The sequence below is a fragment of the Peromyscus maniculatus genome, chromosome 4 (genome assembly GCF_049852395.1).
Source record: "Peromyscus maniculatus bairdii isolate BWxNUB_F1_BW_parent chromosome 4, HU_Pman_BW_mat_3.1, whole genome shotgun sequence".
NCBI lineage: Eukaryota > Metazoa > Chordata > Mammalia > Rodentia > Cricetidae > Peromyscus > Peromyscus maniculatus.
In genome coordinates this window covers 1,156,609-1,170,376 of record NC_134855.1, presented here as the reverse complement: position 1 = coordinate 1,170,376, position 13,768 = coordinate 1,156,609, and positions in this window count along the sequence as shown.

The following is a 13,768-nucleotide window of genomic DNA, read 5'->3' as shown; positions in this document are numbered from 1 at the left end:
GAGAAAATTCGCTGAAGTAAAAGCGAATGAACAAGAAACAAAAAGCGGGACCCATTTGGGCCTTGTCTACCAGGTCTGTGGGGACAAGACAATGTGTGGCTATGTTGCCCTTGTTGCTGAAGTGGTTTTTTTTTTTTTAAGTCAGTGATGACTGAGTACCTAGCATGTGCCAGGCCCATGCTCTGTTGTGACTCCTTACAAAAGACATCCCATGAAAGAGACTTTGGGGAGGTCAAGTCACAAGCCCAGAGTTACCCAGCTGAAGAGCAGCCCAAGACTGTGGAATACCTGCTCTCTAGATATCCAGGACACCAAGTCAATAAACATCTCACTTTTCAGGTGAGCAAACTGAGGTCTATATCACAAGGCTAATGAAGAGTGGGACCTGAGATGGTGGTTTCAGGCCAAGATTAGGGGTGCCAAGTCTTTTTGTGCTATACCTGGCAGCCAGGACTTTTGTAAGAACACATCCTCCCCCTAATCCCCCACACCCTCCCCTATACCCTCACACATACCCTACACATACACACACCTGTCCCCACACACCCTCCCCCCACATACCCTCCCCCCACTCTTCCCACACACACCCTCCCTCCCACATCCCCCCAACAGAACCTCCCCCACCTCCCACACCCTCCCCCAACCTCCCCCACACCCCCATACCCTCCCCACACACCCCAACAAACCCTCCTCACATATACCCACCCCCACACACCCGTCCCACACCTTCCCTCCAACATCTCCCACATACAACCACCCCACCCCACCCCACCCCCACACACCCTCCCCCACTTCCCCCACACACACTCTCCCCCACTTCCCACACACACCCTCCTCCACACACCCTTCCCACACATACCCTCCCCCTACATATACACACAGGAGCTCCTGGACAGACAGGTGCTCACTCTCTCGAGGTATCTAGGCAATCAGCTCCCCGGTGTCTGACAGGAACTGGTCATTGAGACAGTGGGACCCTGGGAACTGTGAACACAATCCCCTGAGTGCTGTTGAGGGTTGTCAACATTACCATCACTCCCTTCAACCTGGGCTGTCTTATTCCCACCCTATCCTAACCCCTGGCCCTTTCTACCAGCTGTTTCCTTTCAGGGGAGTTCGGGGTGTGGGGGGCAGATTTCCACAAGGTAGTAAGACTTGGGCAGTTGGGAGGGCAGGAAGGCAGGAGCTGTGTCTCACAAGGCTCCAAGGGCGGTGTCCTGAACCTCCCTAAGCTGTCCAAGAAGAGACATGCACCCTGATCCTGCTCTGCCTTTGGGACTGGCTGGTCACACTGGCTTTGAGTCATTTCCTTGCTAGGCTTTTGACTTCCTGTCTGCATCATGCCTATCTGGTGAGTGCTGTGATTGGCTGTGTGGAGGGAGTGGTGGGTCTGTGATGGAGTGGTAATTATTATCATTACACCTTCTGATGGCCCTGGAAAAAGATCAGGAAGCCAGCAAACTTCAGCAGAGGGGCTCAGGTCCTTCTCGTCTTGAAACCAGTTTGTGACATCCCCTGCCTCTGTCCCTGTCAACACAGCCTGCTGACCACTTGCTTGGGGCAGTACATAGTCTTAGGAATCAGAAGGTATAGGATCTTAGAACTTTTAAAAACATTATTTATTCAGTATTATTTTATGGGTGGGTGGGGTACAGCGGGCATAATGTATAGGGTGTTCATGGGTAGGTGCGTGTGCTGTAGCACAAATGTAGCCAGAGGACAACTGTGTGGAGTTGCTTCTCTCCCTTCAACTTTGTGTGGGTTCTGGAGAGTGAGCTTAAGTTGTTAGGGCTGTGTCCCATCTTGCTAGCTCCTAGAAACTTCTTTTCCTGGTTTTGCTAATAATTTCTGAACTGAAGGGGCCTCTGGAGGCCCCTGTGCTTCCCTACTACTTGGAGGTTGCTGTCCTCTTTGAAAGTTGAGGCTGTTGCAGGGCAGAGCTTGGGATGGGAAGGCTGGATGGGAGGGCCAGTCCTGTGGCCCTACATAGGGCTGTGAGCTGAGTGGGGTATCACTGTTGATTTAGGAGCCTGAGGGCTATGGGTTCAGGTCTCAGGGTTTGGATCTAGGATGGGTAACTGACCCTCTCAGGCTACCTCCCCAAGGATGGGGGCAGGTTCCCCCAAATCCCAGGACATAGAGAGAGTTACCAGGATACAAGCCTTTGTCAATCATCTTTTTTGTTTGGTTTGGTTTGGTTTTGAGACAGGGTTTTGAAAGGATGATAAGTGGCACTGGTGGTGGTTACAAGCCACAGTCACGACTACCTGTCACAGAGAGCTTCATTAGGAGGAAGAGGGGGATGGGGCACAAGAGAACCAGGCCTGGAAAGGAGCACGTGCAGAGGACAGTGAGAAAGATGGTGGGGAGAGACAGCAGAGAAGGGGGGGGGCCTGCATCTGGCTTTTTAAGGCACAGATTGTGTAACCACACATATGTAGTTGCCAGTACATACTGATGACTTAAGACACAGTCATGTAGCCCGAATGAGGGCAGAATTCTAACAGGTTTCTCTGTGTAGCCCTGGCTGTCCTGGAACTCACTCTGTAGATCCTGGAACCAGGCTAGACTCCAAACTCAGAGCTCTACCTGCCTCTGCCCCCTGCCTCCTGAGTATGAGACTTAAAGGTGTACATCACCAAACTGGGCAAAGATTTGTTTTTCCTATTTTTATTTATGTGTGGATATGTATATCTGCATGTGGGCATGTGTACATGAGTACAGGTGCCTGTGTAAGCCAGAAGTGTCAGATCCCCTGAAGCTGGCATTACAGACATCTGTGACCCACCATGTGAGTGCTGGGAATTGAATCCGTGTCCTCTGGAAGGACAACTAGTGAGTGCTCTTAACCACTGAACCATCTCTCCAGCTCTTTGTCAACCACCTTGGCAGAAAGAAGCATGAGCCCATGCCCTCACTTGCCATAGTGGCTCCTTGGATCTCCTAATCCCCACACTTCTCCCCAGGTAGGTGGACCTTGAAGGGTGTCCATCTTTATCCAGAAGCAGTCTCAAGGTCTCTGAACCCTGCAGAGGCAGGGTCGAGTAGCTGGGGACTTGGCAGAGACACACTTTATCCCTCTCTCTAAGGCTTTCAACCCTGTATTTGGCTCTGTGTTTCTTATTTAATAAGACCATTTAGAAATTTGTCTACAGATGTCCTCCTATGCCTTTCCCTCACTCTATCAAAGACCTGAATCAGGCAGGCCGGGCATCAGGAGAGTGGTCATTTGTGATGTTGACTAGTACTCAGTTCAGGGTCTCTGTGCATTCTGTTCTGTGGAATTACCAGTATGTGGGAGAGGCCTTGGCCTGAGAAATGGATTACAGCCCATGTTGGAAGAGGGTGATGGTCAGACCCCTGAGCTTCTCAGTTTTCTTGTAGCATCTGTCACATTGCTGCTGAAACAGGAAAACCATCCTATACTCATGCTAAAAATAATAGACAAATAAATAAGACTTTCTAGGCCAGGTAAATTTAAACTCAAGAGAGCCAGAGTGGGCAGGGCCTTGTGGCCTTGTGCTTAGAAAGGTACAAGGAGAAGCCCCATGTTAGGATGAGGTGTTTTGATTAGGCATGTCAACTAGGTGATCCAAAGGGGGCTTCTGATTGCCGGACTATAATGCTTTGATAGCTGGACTTATTAGTCAGCCTCAAGAGGAAGTGGCCAAATGAGGGAATAGACCTTGGTGGCTGGCTTCAGGAATGTCATCTAGTGGTTTTTATCAAGGCAGAGGGAACTGGGGAAAAGGGCAAGGCCAGAGCCACATGCTCCAGTAGTCTAGTGTCCCTTCAGAAGGATGTGGGAGACACCTCCCACATTTATTTACCCCAGGGACTCTTGAGGAATGAGGGATAAGAGACTTAGGTAGAAATAAAGAGTGGAGAGAAACAGAAACACAGGATAGCCTCAGGTGGGCCTGGATCCTTATCCACAGGCCCAGAACTTTATTTCACATGGCTTTTTATAACAATGCCAAGATACAGCCAAGTGTAGACCCTTCCAAACACCTGGTACTCAGGCCCGTGGTCCAAATCAACCTCTTATGCAGTCCTGCTGGGTAAAGCCATTAGAAAAGCTAGGTGGGCTCCAACAGAAGGATCACAAGTTCAAGGCTAAAGTGTGAGCTATGCTATCTCAAAAACAAAGAAACACGGGGTGGTGGTGCACCCCTTTAATTTCAGCACTCGGGAGGCAGAGGCAGGTGGATCTCTGAGTTTGAGGCCATCCTGATCTACAGAGGGAGTTCCAGGACAGTCAGGGTTGCACAGAGAAACCCTGTCTCAAAAATAAAACAAAAAACAAAAACAAACAGAAAGAAACAGGGCTGAGGAATGTAGCTGAGCTTATAGAGTATTTGGTTAGCACACAGAAGACCCTGTTAGATCCTCAGCCACATGTACACAAGGTGTGGGTGCACATCTGTGTAATCCCAGCACCCATGAGGTGGAGTGAGAGGGATCAAAAGCTCCAGGTCACTGAGGGCAGTTCTGGTTACCAGAGACCCTGTCTCAGGGCACTCATCCTCTCCCCCCACAAAAATGAAAGAAGTAAGAGACAGAGATAGAGGGAAGAAGGAAGAGAGGAAAGGAGGGAGAGAGGGAGAGAAAAAGACAGGTGAGATGAATCAGTGCTGTGGGATGATCTGTATGTCAAATTGCTCTGATTGGTCAATAAATAAAACACTGATTGGCCAGTGGCTAGGCAGGAAGTAGGCAGGACAAGGAGAGAGGAGAATTCTGGGAAGTGGAAGGCTGAGTGAGGGAGACACTGCCAGCTGCCACTATGACAAGCAGCATGTGAAGATGCCGGTAAGCCACCAGCCACGTGGCAAGGTATAGATTTATAGAAATGGATTAATTTAACATGTAAGAACTAGACAGCTAGAAGCCTGAGCCATTAGGCCAAAAAATTTAAATAATATAAGCATCTGTGTGTTTATTTTATAAGTGGGCTGTCAGATGGCAGGGGTTTGGCGGGACCAAGAGATAAAACTCTCCAGCTACAAATCAGCCACACTCTGAGGGTGGAATACTGCAGTGTCCTGTCCCTCTTTAAATTCTGTTTACATTTATTTTATGTGTATGAATGTTTTGCCTGCAGGTATGTATGTATGTGCACTACAAGGCGATCAGGAGAGGGTGGCAAATCCCCTGGAGCTGGAGTTCTGGATGGTTGTGAGCTGAAGAACCAGCCTGCTCCATTTCATAGTAAAAACAAACTGAGTTCATTCCTGTTTATGATTAAACCTCTTTCTCAAGGATTGGGTTATGTCCCACCTGTAACCTTAACTACAAATGGTTCTGTGCTGCTCCAGGAATGGCAATCACGTCTTTGTTTCAAAGAGTTGTTTATAGCCATTTTGCAACACTACCTTTGTTTCAAGGGGTTATATGACCACCCATGATGTCCTTGTTTTGCCCACCTTGCAACTATGTCTTTGATTTTTGTTGTCATTTTGTTTTTGTGGTTTTTTTTTTTTTTTTTTTTTTTTTTTTTTTTTTTTTTGAGGTAGGGTTTATTCTGTGTAGCCCCAGCTGTCCTGGAACTTGCTCTGTAGACCAGGCTGGCTTCAAACTCAGAGATCCACCTGCCTCTGCCTCCTGAGTGCTGGGATTAAAGGCGTGCACCACCACTTCCCAGCCCATGTCTTTGTTTTAAAAAGCCATTAGAATAAACTGACTTGTTTATTCTGCTCCTGTAACTGCCTGTGTTGACTGCTTAATCCCCCATTTGGAAAATCCCTTACCTCTGAACTATTGTTGTGCCCAGATTGTGACCCCCCCAGAGAGACCACCGAGGACGAACAAACCAGAATGCAAAAGCAAGGTTTAATTCGGGACATCCAAAAGCAATACAAGCCTAGGCAGGGACTTTGCAGTGGAGGCTGGAGGAAGTGCCCACCTCTCTGCAAGCTCAGTTTTTAAAGGCAAAAGCCATAAGGTTACATCATTTAGGGGTGCTAGTATGGGTACAATTCTGATTGGCTCGCTTCTAGAGACTTTCTAGAAATCATGGCTTAATCTTATTTCTAAGGGGGTGGTTGCCCGCCACCATTTCTTATTGGCTGCCCTCAGGTGGGGACATTTCTGTGGTCAGTTACCTAGGGAACCAGGGAGAGGACATTCCATAGTCTGGCAGTCATTACCTCATGACTACCTTGTGACTCTGTACTTTTACACTTCCTGGTTTCTGGAATCTGGACTGACTGGTTTCAGCAACTCATGGCCAATTCCAGTAACTCTTGGCCTGTACCTAAAAGGAGAAATCTTAGGCCTTAGTTTTAGGGTGAAAGCATTTTAGTCTTTATTCTCTTCAAGTTCCGAGCTTGGTCCCTCTGTCTGCATTGGTGAGAGCAGAGAGCCCTGAGCCCAGGTGGGGTGGGATTTTTATCAGAGCAGAGGTTGGGGTGAGGGGATTTCCAGGGATCAGGACCCTGATTGGCTGACAATTGTCTAGAGGTATCTGTAAAACAAAATAGGTGACTCAGGGACATCTGGCCACCTTATCTAATGGTTGGTGATAAGTTTTAGGCCTCTCCGCTGATGCAGCACACTGAATCAGACTAAATTGGAAAGGCCAGGTTTAGTGGGTAAAATGCTCCAGAGTGATTCCCTGCAGAGATTCATTTAGTGCCATTGGGATGTCTTGAGCCTTTCTGAGGGAGGAGCTGTGTTTGGAGGACTTTGAAGGGGCGGGTTTGGGGAAAGAGATGGGGAGGGAAGTTGAGGTGGATCTTCCACCAGACTCTTTCCAAACATTCCAGACTCTGTGTGTATAGAGATGCCAGGGTGCCAGGAGTGGAGCTCCCACCCAAACAGTTGGAATATTTGGGATGTAAGGTACTTCCCCTTAGATGTAGGCCCTCGGGGTGGGGGGGGGTGGGGGGGTAAGCTTATGGCTTTTCCTGAGTCTGGATGTTGCCTGCCAGCAAGCTTGTCACAGAACCTGTGTCTCTAAGCCTGTCATGGCAGCTGTGTGGCCAAACTGTTTTGGAGACCTTCTACAGTTTCTCTATGTAGCCTAGTCTGGCCCCAAACACACAACCCTCTTGCCTCAGCCTCTTTAGCACTGGGGTCATTGGCATGCACCTTATTACATGCTGGCTCCTTGGATTTCTGAAAAACACAGGTATTTTTTCTGGTATCTTTGGGGCCACTGGGAAAAGGGCCCACAAAAGCCCAATATATTAGAGTTATCCCAGCTCATCCCCATGAGAGCACTTACAGTGTGCCGGACACCCAGCTGTGAGAACTCAGTTCTCCAAAGCAAATGTGTTTGTCACCACCATCAGCCAGAGTGAAGGAACACGGAGGAAACACAAAATAGAGGAACAGGACAGACAGACAGGTGAAAGATAGAAGGAAAGAGCCAGATTTGAATGTAGTCCTGAAGAACACGCAGAGGCCAGCCCGGGCCTGAGTTTCCAGGTGGGCCCTTCAAGGTGGGCCTACCCCAAGCCAACTGTCACAAGACTCAGACTAGACCAATCACAAACTGTTCAAAGAAGTTGCTGGCCTCAGACTCCCTGATGTGTAGCTCCACTTCCTGTCCATCCTGTCTGCGACACCCCTCCACCCCCCAACGTAAGGCTCAGCTCAGTTGCACTGGAGAGTCTTAATTAAACTCTATGCTATGTGTCCTTCTCCCACCCAACTCCAGCAGCTGGTCCGAGCTCCCAGTGGCATAGGGACCCACTAGTGGTGAGTCACAGAGCTCTTTTCTAGATCATTGCTTCCTAATCATGATTTATATATAACATAATTTTTGCAACTGCTATGAATCAAAATGAATGCTTTGTGCACCAGAGTGGGACTCCTACCACATTTTCAAGGCTAGCTGGCTGGAAGGGAGCCAAGGGAATGACATTTAGCCAGCATAATGCAAAGTCTAAAATGAGTCTGAAGAATTGTTATCCAAGTAGCAAATGTGGTAGGAATCCCTGGCTGGACAAGGACTCAAGGGAAAAAATGCACATGGCATTTTCAAGAGAATAATGCTGGTGCAACCTCAAATAACCCTAGCATGAAGGCTACATTACTAGAGATAGAGTTTCCGGAAAACTGGAGGGGAGAGTGCCTTGGATTTGGCCCTGTCAATCAACACAGAATCCCACACATCAAGAGGGACAATAACAAATTAGTGCATTCAAGTGAAGATGGCCTAGGTTAATGGAAAACCACGGTACCTGCAGGCATGCATTGCAGCTCCCTGAGAAGCTAAGACCCCTGCATGCAAGTGACTGTGGGGAGGGGAAGGGAGGGAGAGAAGGACCCTGAACACACAGTCTAGAGAGAGGAACCCACTAAGACTCATGCAGAGTTTGTCTCAAGGCCTGGTGGTGGGGCAGGATAGCAAGACATGAGAGATTAAGGGGATATAGAAAAGAAGCCCTTGACCTTGGAGTATGGGAGAAGTCTTCTGCCAGCTGAGAGTCAAAGGGGGATTTGGGGATGGGTGGGCAGGTGGAGAGATGGTTAAGAGCACTTGTAGTTCTCTGAGAGGACCAGAGTTCAGTTACCAGCATCTACATAAAGCAGCCCACAACCACCTGTAGCTCCAGCTCCAGGAAATTCAAGTCCTCTTCTGGCCTCCAAGAGCACCTACCACACACATGTGCACACACCTACACACACACACACACACACACACACACACACACACACACACACACGCACACACTTTAAAATCAAATCAAATCTTAAAGAATTCTAGCCAGGCAGTGGTGGCACATGCCTTTAATCTCAGCACTCAGGAGGCAGAGGCAGAAGGATCTCTGAGTTCAAGGCCAGCCTGGTCTACAGAGTGAGTTCCAGGACAGCGAGGGCTACACAGAAAGAAACCTTGTCTTGAAAAACAAAAAACCAAAACCAAAACCAAACAAACAAAAAACAAACTGCAATTCTGTTTCATGCTGGCCCACCCTAGAATCTTCTGTTACCAAATCAAGAATCATGGCTTCACTTGAGTAGATGTCCCTGAAGAGACTTTTCAGGCAACTTTGGGCAGCAACATTAACCTGTGTGGGCCCACTGTTGCTGACGGTGGGACTGGGGTTGGGGGCTCAAGGCCTGCAGCTGGGGCTGCAGGGCTTGTCATGAGGCACCCCCCCCCAGGTCACAGAATGTGGGTCCACTCTGGCACTCTTCACCCCCAGGTCTCTCCCAGATGCTTCGGGCTGCAGGAATATATCATAAGAACTCAGCTGGTTATGGCAAAGTCACTACCTGGAGGGATCAGGGAATTCCTCCAGAGGAAGCCAAATTCCAAGGAGTTTTTGGTGTTATTTGGCTTGTTATATATTAGCTGTCTTCTGTTATGAAAATCATGTGTGCCCTCATAGTTTTCCCAAATGACTTTTCCCTAAAAAGGCCTAACAGTGTGGACTGATCACTCTCTGGACAAACACATTCCAGGAATTTGGAGAACAGCCTCAGGAAAGGCTTTCTCTGGAATCAGATATCTCCCTTAGCCACTTTCCAGGACTAGCAGTAATAACAGTCCACATGCAAGTCTCCTGATTTAAGATAAATTCCACAAGGAGACACTGCTGAGGTCAGGTGGACATTAAGTAATAGCTTTACACAATTTAGCTCAGACCCTCCTTTCTTACAGCCTTACTAACTATAGACCTCTCTTTACCTAACCACTTCTAGGAATATTTATATAACCTTCTGTGCTAACAGCTATGCTCAACCAGAACCCCAGTTCAAGCCTCCCTGTAATTATCATCATTGGCAGCATCCGGCCAGGTCCATCCCCAGTTGGAGGAAAGTACCTTATCAGAGATACCTCTGTACTCTCTAAGAACAGACTTAACTATCCAGGTTCCCTTTTTGAGAAGGCCTGGTGGATGTGCCAATTAAGTTTTACTTCCTCCTTTCCCAAACCTTACCTCTAGTTCCAGATCTCCCTTTAACTATCACCAGAGGCATCTACCTGTAAACAGGTTGCCTAGCTACTGAGCACACTTTCCCCCACCCTGCAGAAAAAACGGCAGATAACTTGGACAGATATGAGCCACAGGAAAAAAGAAGACAGTTTTATTTTCTCCCATTGACCTAGCAACTTACAGATTCTTAACATTTTCTACCAATCATGTTTAAGACTATAGTTGAGCACATAAGAGCCCTTCTTAGATATTACCCAAATTTAGCCTTTAGTTAATTCATTCCCCATTGGTCATTTCCCTTTGGGATTGCAAATGATAATTAATGGTTATTGCCTCTCAATGTGATTCTTATCACCCTGCCCTTTGACCCTGGAAGCCTGGTTTTGCACTGCTAAGGGAATACTGCTTGTAAGCGTATATATACCAGGACTCCCAGGGCACAAGAGGACAGAGAAGAGAAAAGAGAATGGAAGAACCAGATGGGTAAGAACTTGAGAGGAATGAACTGAGATGGGGAAGAACTAGATTGAAGGGCTAGAAGAGAGGACTAGAGGAATGAGATGGAAGATGAGGAAGAACAAGATGAGAGAGAAGGAGATGGGAGAGGAGATGATATGGGAAAGAACTAGATGGATGAGAAAGAACCTAGAAGGGGCAGAACTAAGATGAAGAAATTAAGATAGAACCTAGAGGGGACTGCAGATAAGTACAGAGAGAAATCAGGCAAGAAAGGAGCTAAATATGAGAGCAGAATATAAGCTTGTAACTGACACAGAATAATAAAGTATATGGACTAAGGAGTTTCGTGTACATAGATTTTTTTTTTTTTTTTTTTTTTTGGTCTTTCAAGACAGGGTTTCTCAGCCAGGTGGTGGTGGTGGCGGCGGCGGTGGCGGCGGCGGCGGCGGCGGCGGCGGCGGCGGCGGCGGCAGCAGCAGCAGCAGCAGCAGCAGCAGCAGCAGCAGCGGTGCACGCCTTTAATCCCAGCGCTCGGGAGGCAGAGGCAGGCGGATCTCCATGAGTTCGAGGCCAGCCTGGTCTCCAAAGCGAGTTCCAGGAAAGGCGCAAAGCTACACAGAGAAACCCTGTCTCGAAAAACCAAAAAAAAAAAAAAAAAAAAAAAAAAGACAGGGTTTCTCTGTGTAGCTTTGCGCCTTCTTTCCTGGATCGCGCTCTGTAGACCAGGCTGGTCTCGAACTCACAGAGATCCGCCTGCCTCTGCCTCCCGAGGGCTGGGATTAAAGGCGTGTGCCACCACCGCCCCGGCATAGATTCATTTCTTTACATCAAAGATTAATTATCACCTGGTTGTAGATTCTTCCTGGACCCGGGGAGGGGACTATCGAGGGGCTGGACCCCCATAGTCCCCGATACCCAGAGATTCTAAAGCCTGTGCAGGATTTCAGATACAAGGACTGGGTAGCAGCTACGATAGTCAGAACTGACTCTTCAGAGGGAGATGCTGCCCACTGGTTCCCTGACCCTGCCCAGTCTTCAGAGGCAAGCACTCACTCAAGCTCTGGGCTTTCCTGCTGCCTTGCTCATTTGAAAATGACCACAAGTCCCTGGGCCTAAGGACTAGAGGCTTCTTTTGTAAGTTTTTATTTGTGTATGTGTATGTGTGTGTGTGTGTGTGTGTGTGTGTGTGTATGTATGTATGTATGTATGTATTTTCCCTAAGACAGGGTTTCTCTGTGTAGCTCTGGTCATCCTGGAACTCACTCTGTAGACCAGGCTGTCCTCGAACTCACAGAGATCTGCCTGCCTCTGCCTCTCATAGTGCTGGGATTAAAGGTGTGCGCCACCACCACACAGCCAGCCTCAGTTCTTAGAGGAGGGCTGACATGTCTTTACCTTGATGCTGAACATGCTTGTGTAGTAACTCGCAGAGCAGGGACAGAGAGAGACACGAGGAAGGCCACAGCTGGCTGAAAGAAGGGCATGGTGGGATACACTCCCTGAGAAGATAAGTGAGTGGCATAAAATGCTTCCCTGTGACCTTCCTTGAAGTTGCTAGGGGTGATGGGTGTGGGGAAGGCATTTCTGGCCCCAGGAGCCATCAGGTAGCTAGAGAACATATTCAGTGACAGGGTTTTGGATCTAAGTCCTTTAGACCCTTGGGCAGGGCCTGAGTCACCATCATTACCTCAGGAGTTCCCAGAGACTGCACCTGCCCCAGATCAGGGCCTGCACACCTGCTGGGCATGAAGCCCCTGGCTGCCAGGCCTTCTCAGCATTATCAGTGGCACCAGCTACATGCTTAGAGGAAGGGCAAACCCTCTGGAGGAGGGTTTCTGCCAGTCACCACCCCGAGAGGGAGCAGCACTGCTTCCTTAGGCAAACCTTCAAGTGCCTGCTTTACATATTGTGGTCCTGCTTCTATAAAAAAAAAAAAAAGGCCATGATGAGCAAGCCAGTAAGCAGCATGGCCTGTGCATGAGCTCCTGCCTCCAATTTCCTACCCTGTTTTAAGTTCCTGTTCTGACCTTCTTCAATGATGGGACTACAATATGAAAATGTGAGCCAAATAAAAACCCTTTCCTCCCCAGTTCACTTTGGTTACGTGTTTCATCACAGCAACACTAACCCTAACTAGGACAGATGGGGAGGGCTGCTGGAGGCAGACAGTCCAGTGAACAGGCCCAGGGTAGGAAGCAGCAGTCAGGTGGCTAGGGAACATGCCCGCAGGGTGTTGGTGCCTGAGCGTAGAAGAGAGAGGCCAGGACTTTGGCTTCCCAGTGCTCTGTCTGGGAGTCATGTCTGGTGGTGGTCAGAATGGCTTTGTAGTTAGCACACACAGGTCTCCGAGGAGCCAACTCAGTGACTTTGGCCTTTTGGGAGCGTGGGCGAGGGTGGGCCCGGCTCAAAGCCGCCATTGTCGTCCCCTTACATGCCTGACTGTCTGGAGCCTAAAATAGAGCCGGAATAGAGTGGTCCCGTGAGAAGATTCCGGCAAAGGGCTATGGGGGAAAGGGAGTGAGTCACTACTGGGAACCTTTGAATTTGACACTCCCAAAGCTGCCTCCCTGCCCAACCTCAGGAGTCTGAAATCCACTAGGGGAAGCATTCCACACCCATCCCTGTCCATTTTGGTCTAGTTGGGGTGCTGGAAGGCGTGGCTCTGGCCTCAGCTCTGTCATGGAGGAACTGAGTGACTTGCCCATGCCTCATCTCCCTGGGAGCCTGTTTCCCAAAGGTACCAGAAACAAGGGACCTCAGACACCCGCTGTGAGGGCTCTGGTGATGATAGAAGGGACCAATCCCAGGACCAGCACCACTATCCACCTCTGTATTTCTTTACATCTCAGTTTCCTGTCTGTAAAGATCTGTTATTTGCACGTTTCAGGTCAAGCAATCCATGTGCGGTCCTGAGAGCTCCTGGAACCTCCCACCTACACCTCCAAACCCAGGTCCTCAGCTGGCACAGTAGGGAACTTAGCCCAGAATGCTCCACTTTTTCATGCTCTGTACTGGACACACTCTTGCCTCCAGTTCCTTGCATCCTGGGGGTGAAGATGCATGTTGTCTCCAGGCCCAGAACCAGCCAGGAAGCCTGGCTCTTCGTGGTTACTATACTATGTGCTTGCCGCCCCCACCACCCGTATTTGACTCAAGTACGCGTTGTGTGGTGGTCAATTGGATCCTGTTCTGCGTGCAGAAGGCGGCTGCGGGGGGCTTTGCACCTGGTGTCCGGGTGCGTAGCTGGCTCGCCCTCTAGTGGCCACTCTGCTCAGATTCTTGCTCCGCCGCGGGCAGAACTGTCCCAAGGTCGTGAGACCCTTTACTGGTGTCTCCTGTCACCCTCCTACCTGCAGCAGCTCCATTCCCTGTAACCAGGGGGACGAGGCATGGGCAAGTCACTATGGCCTTACACA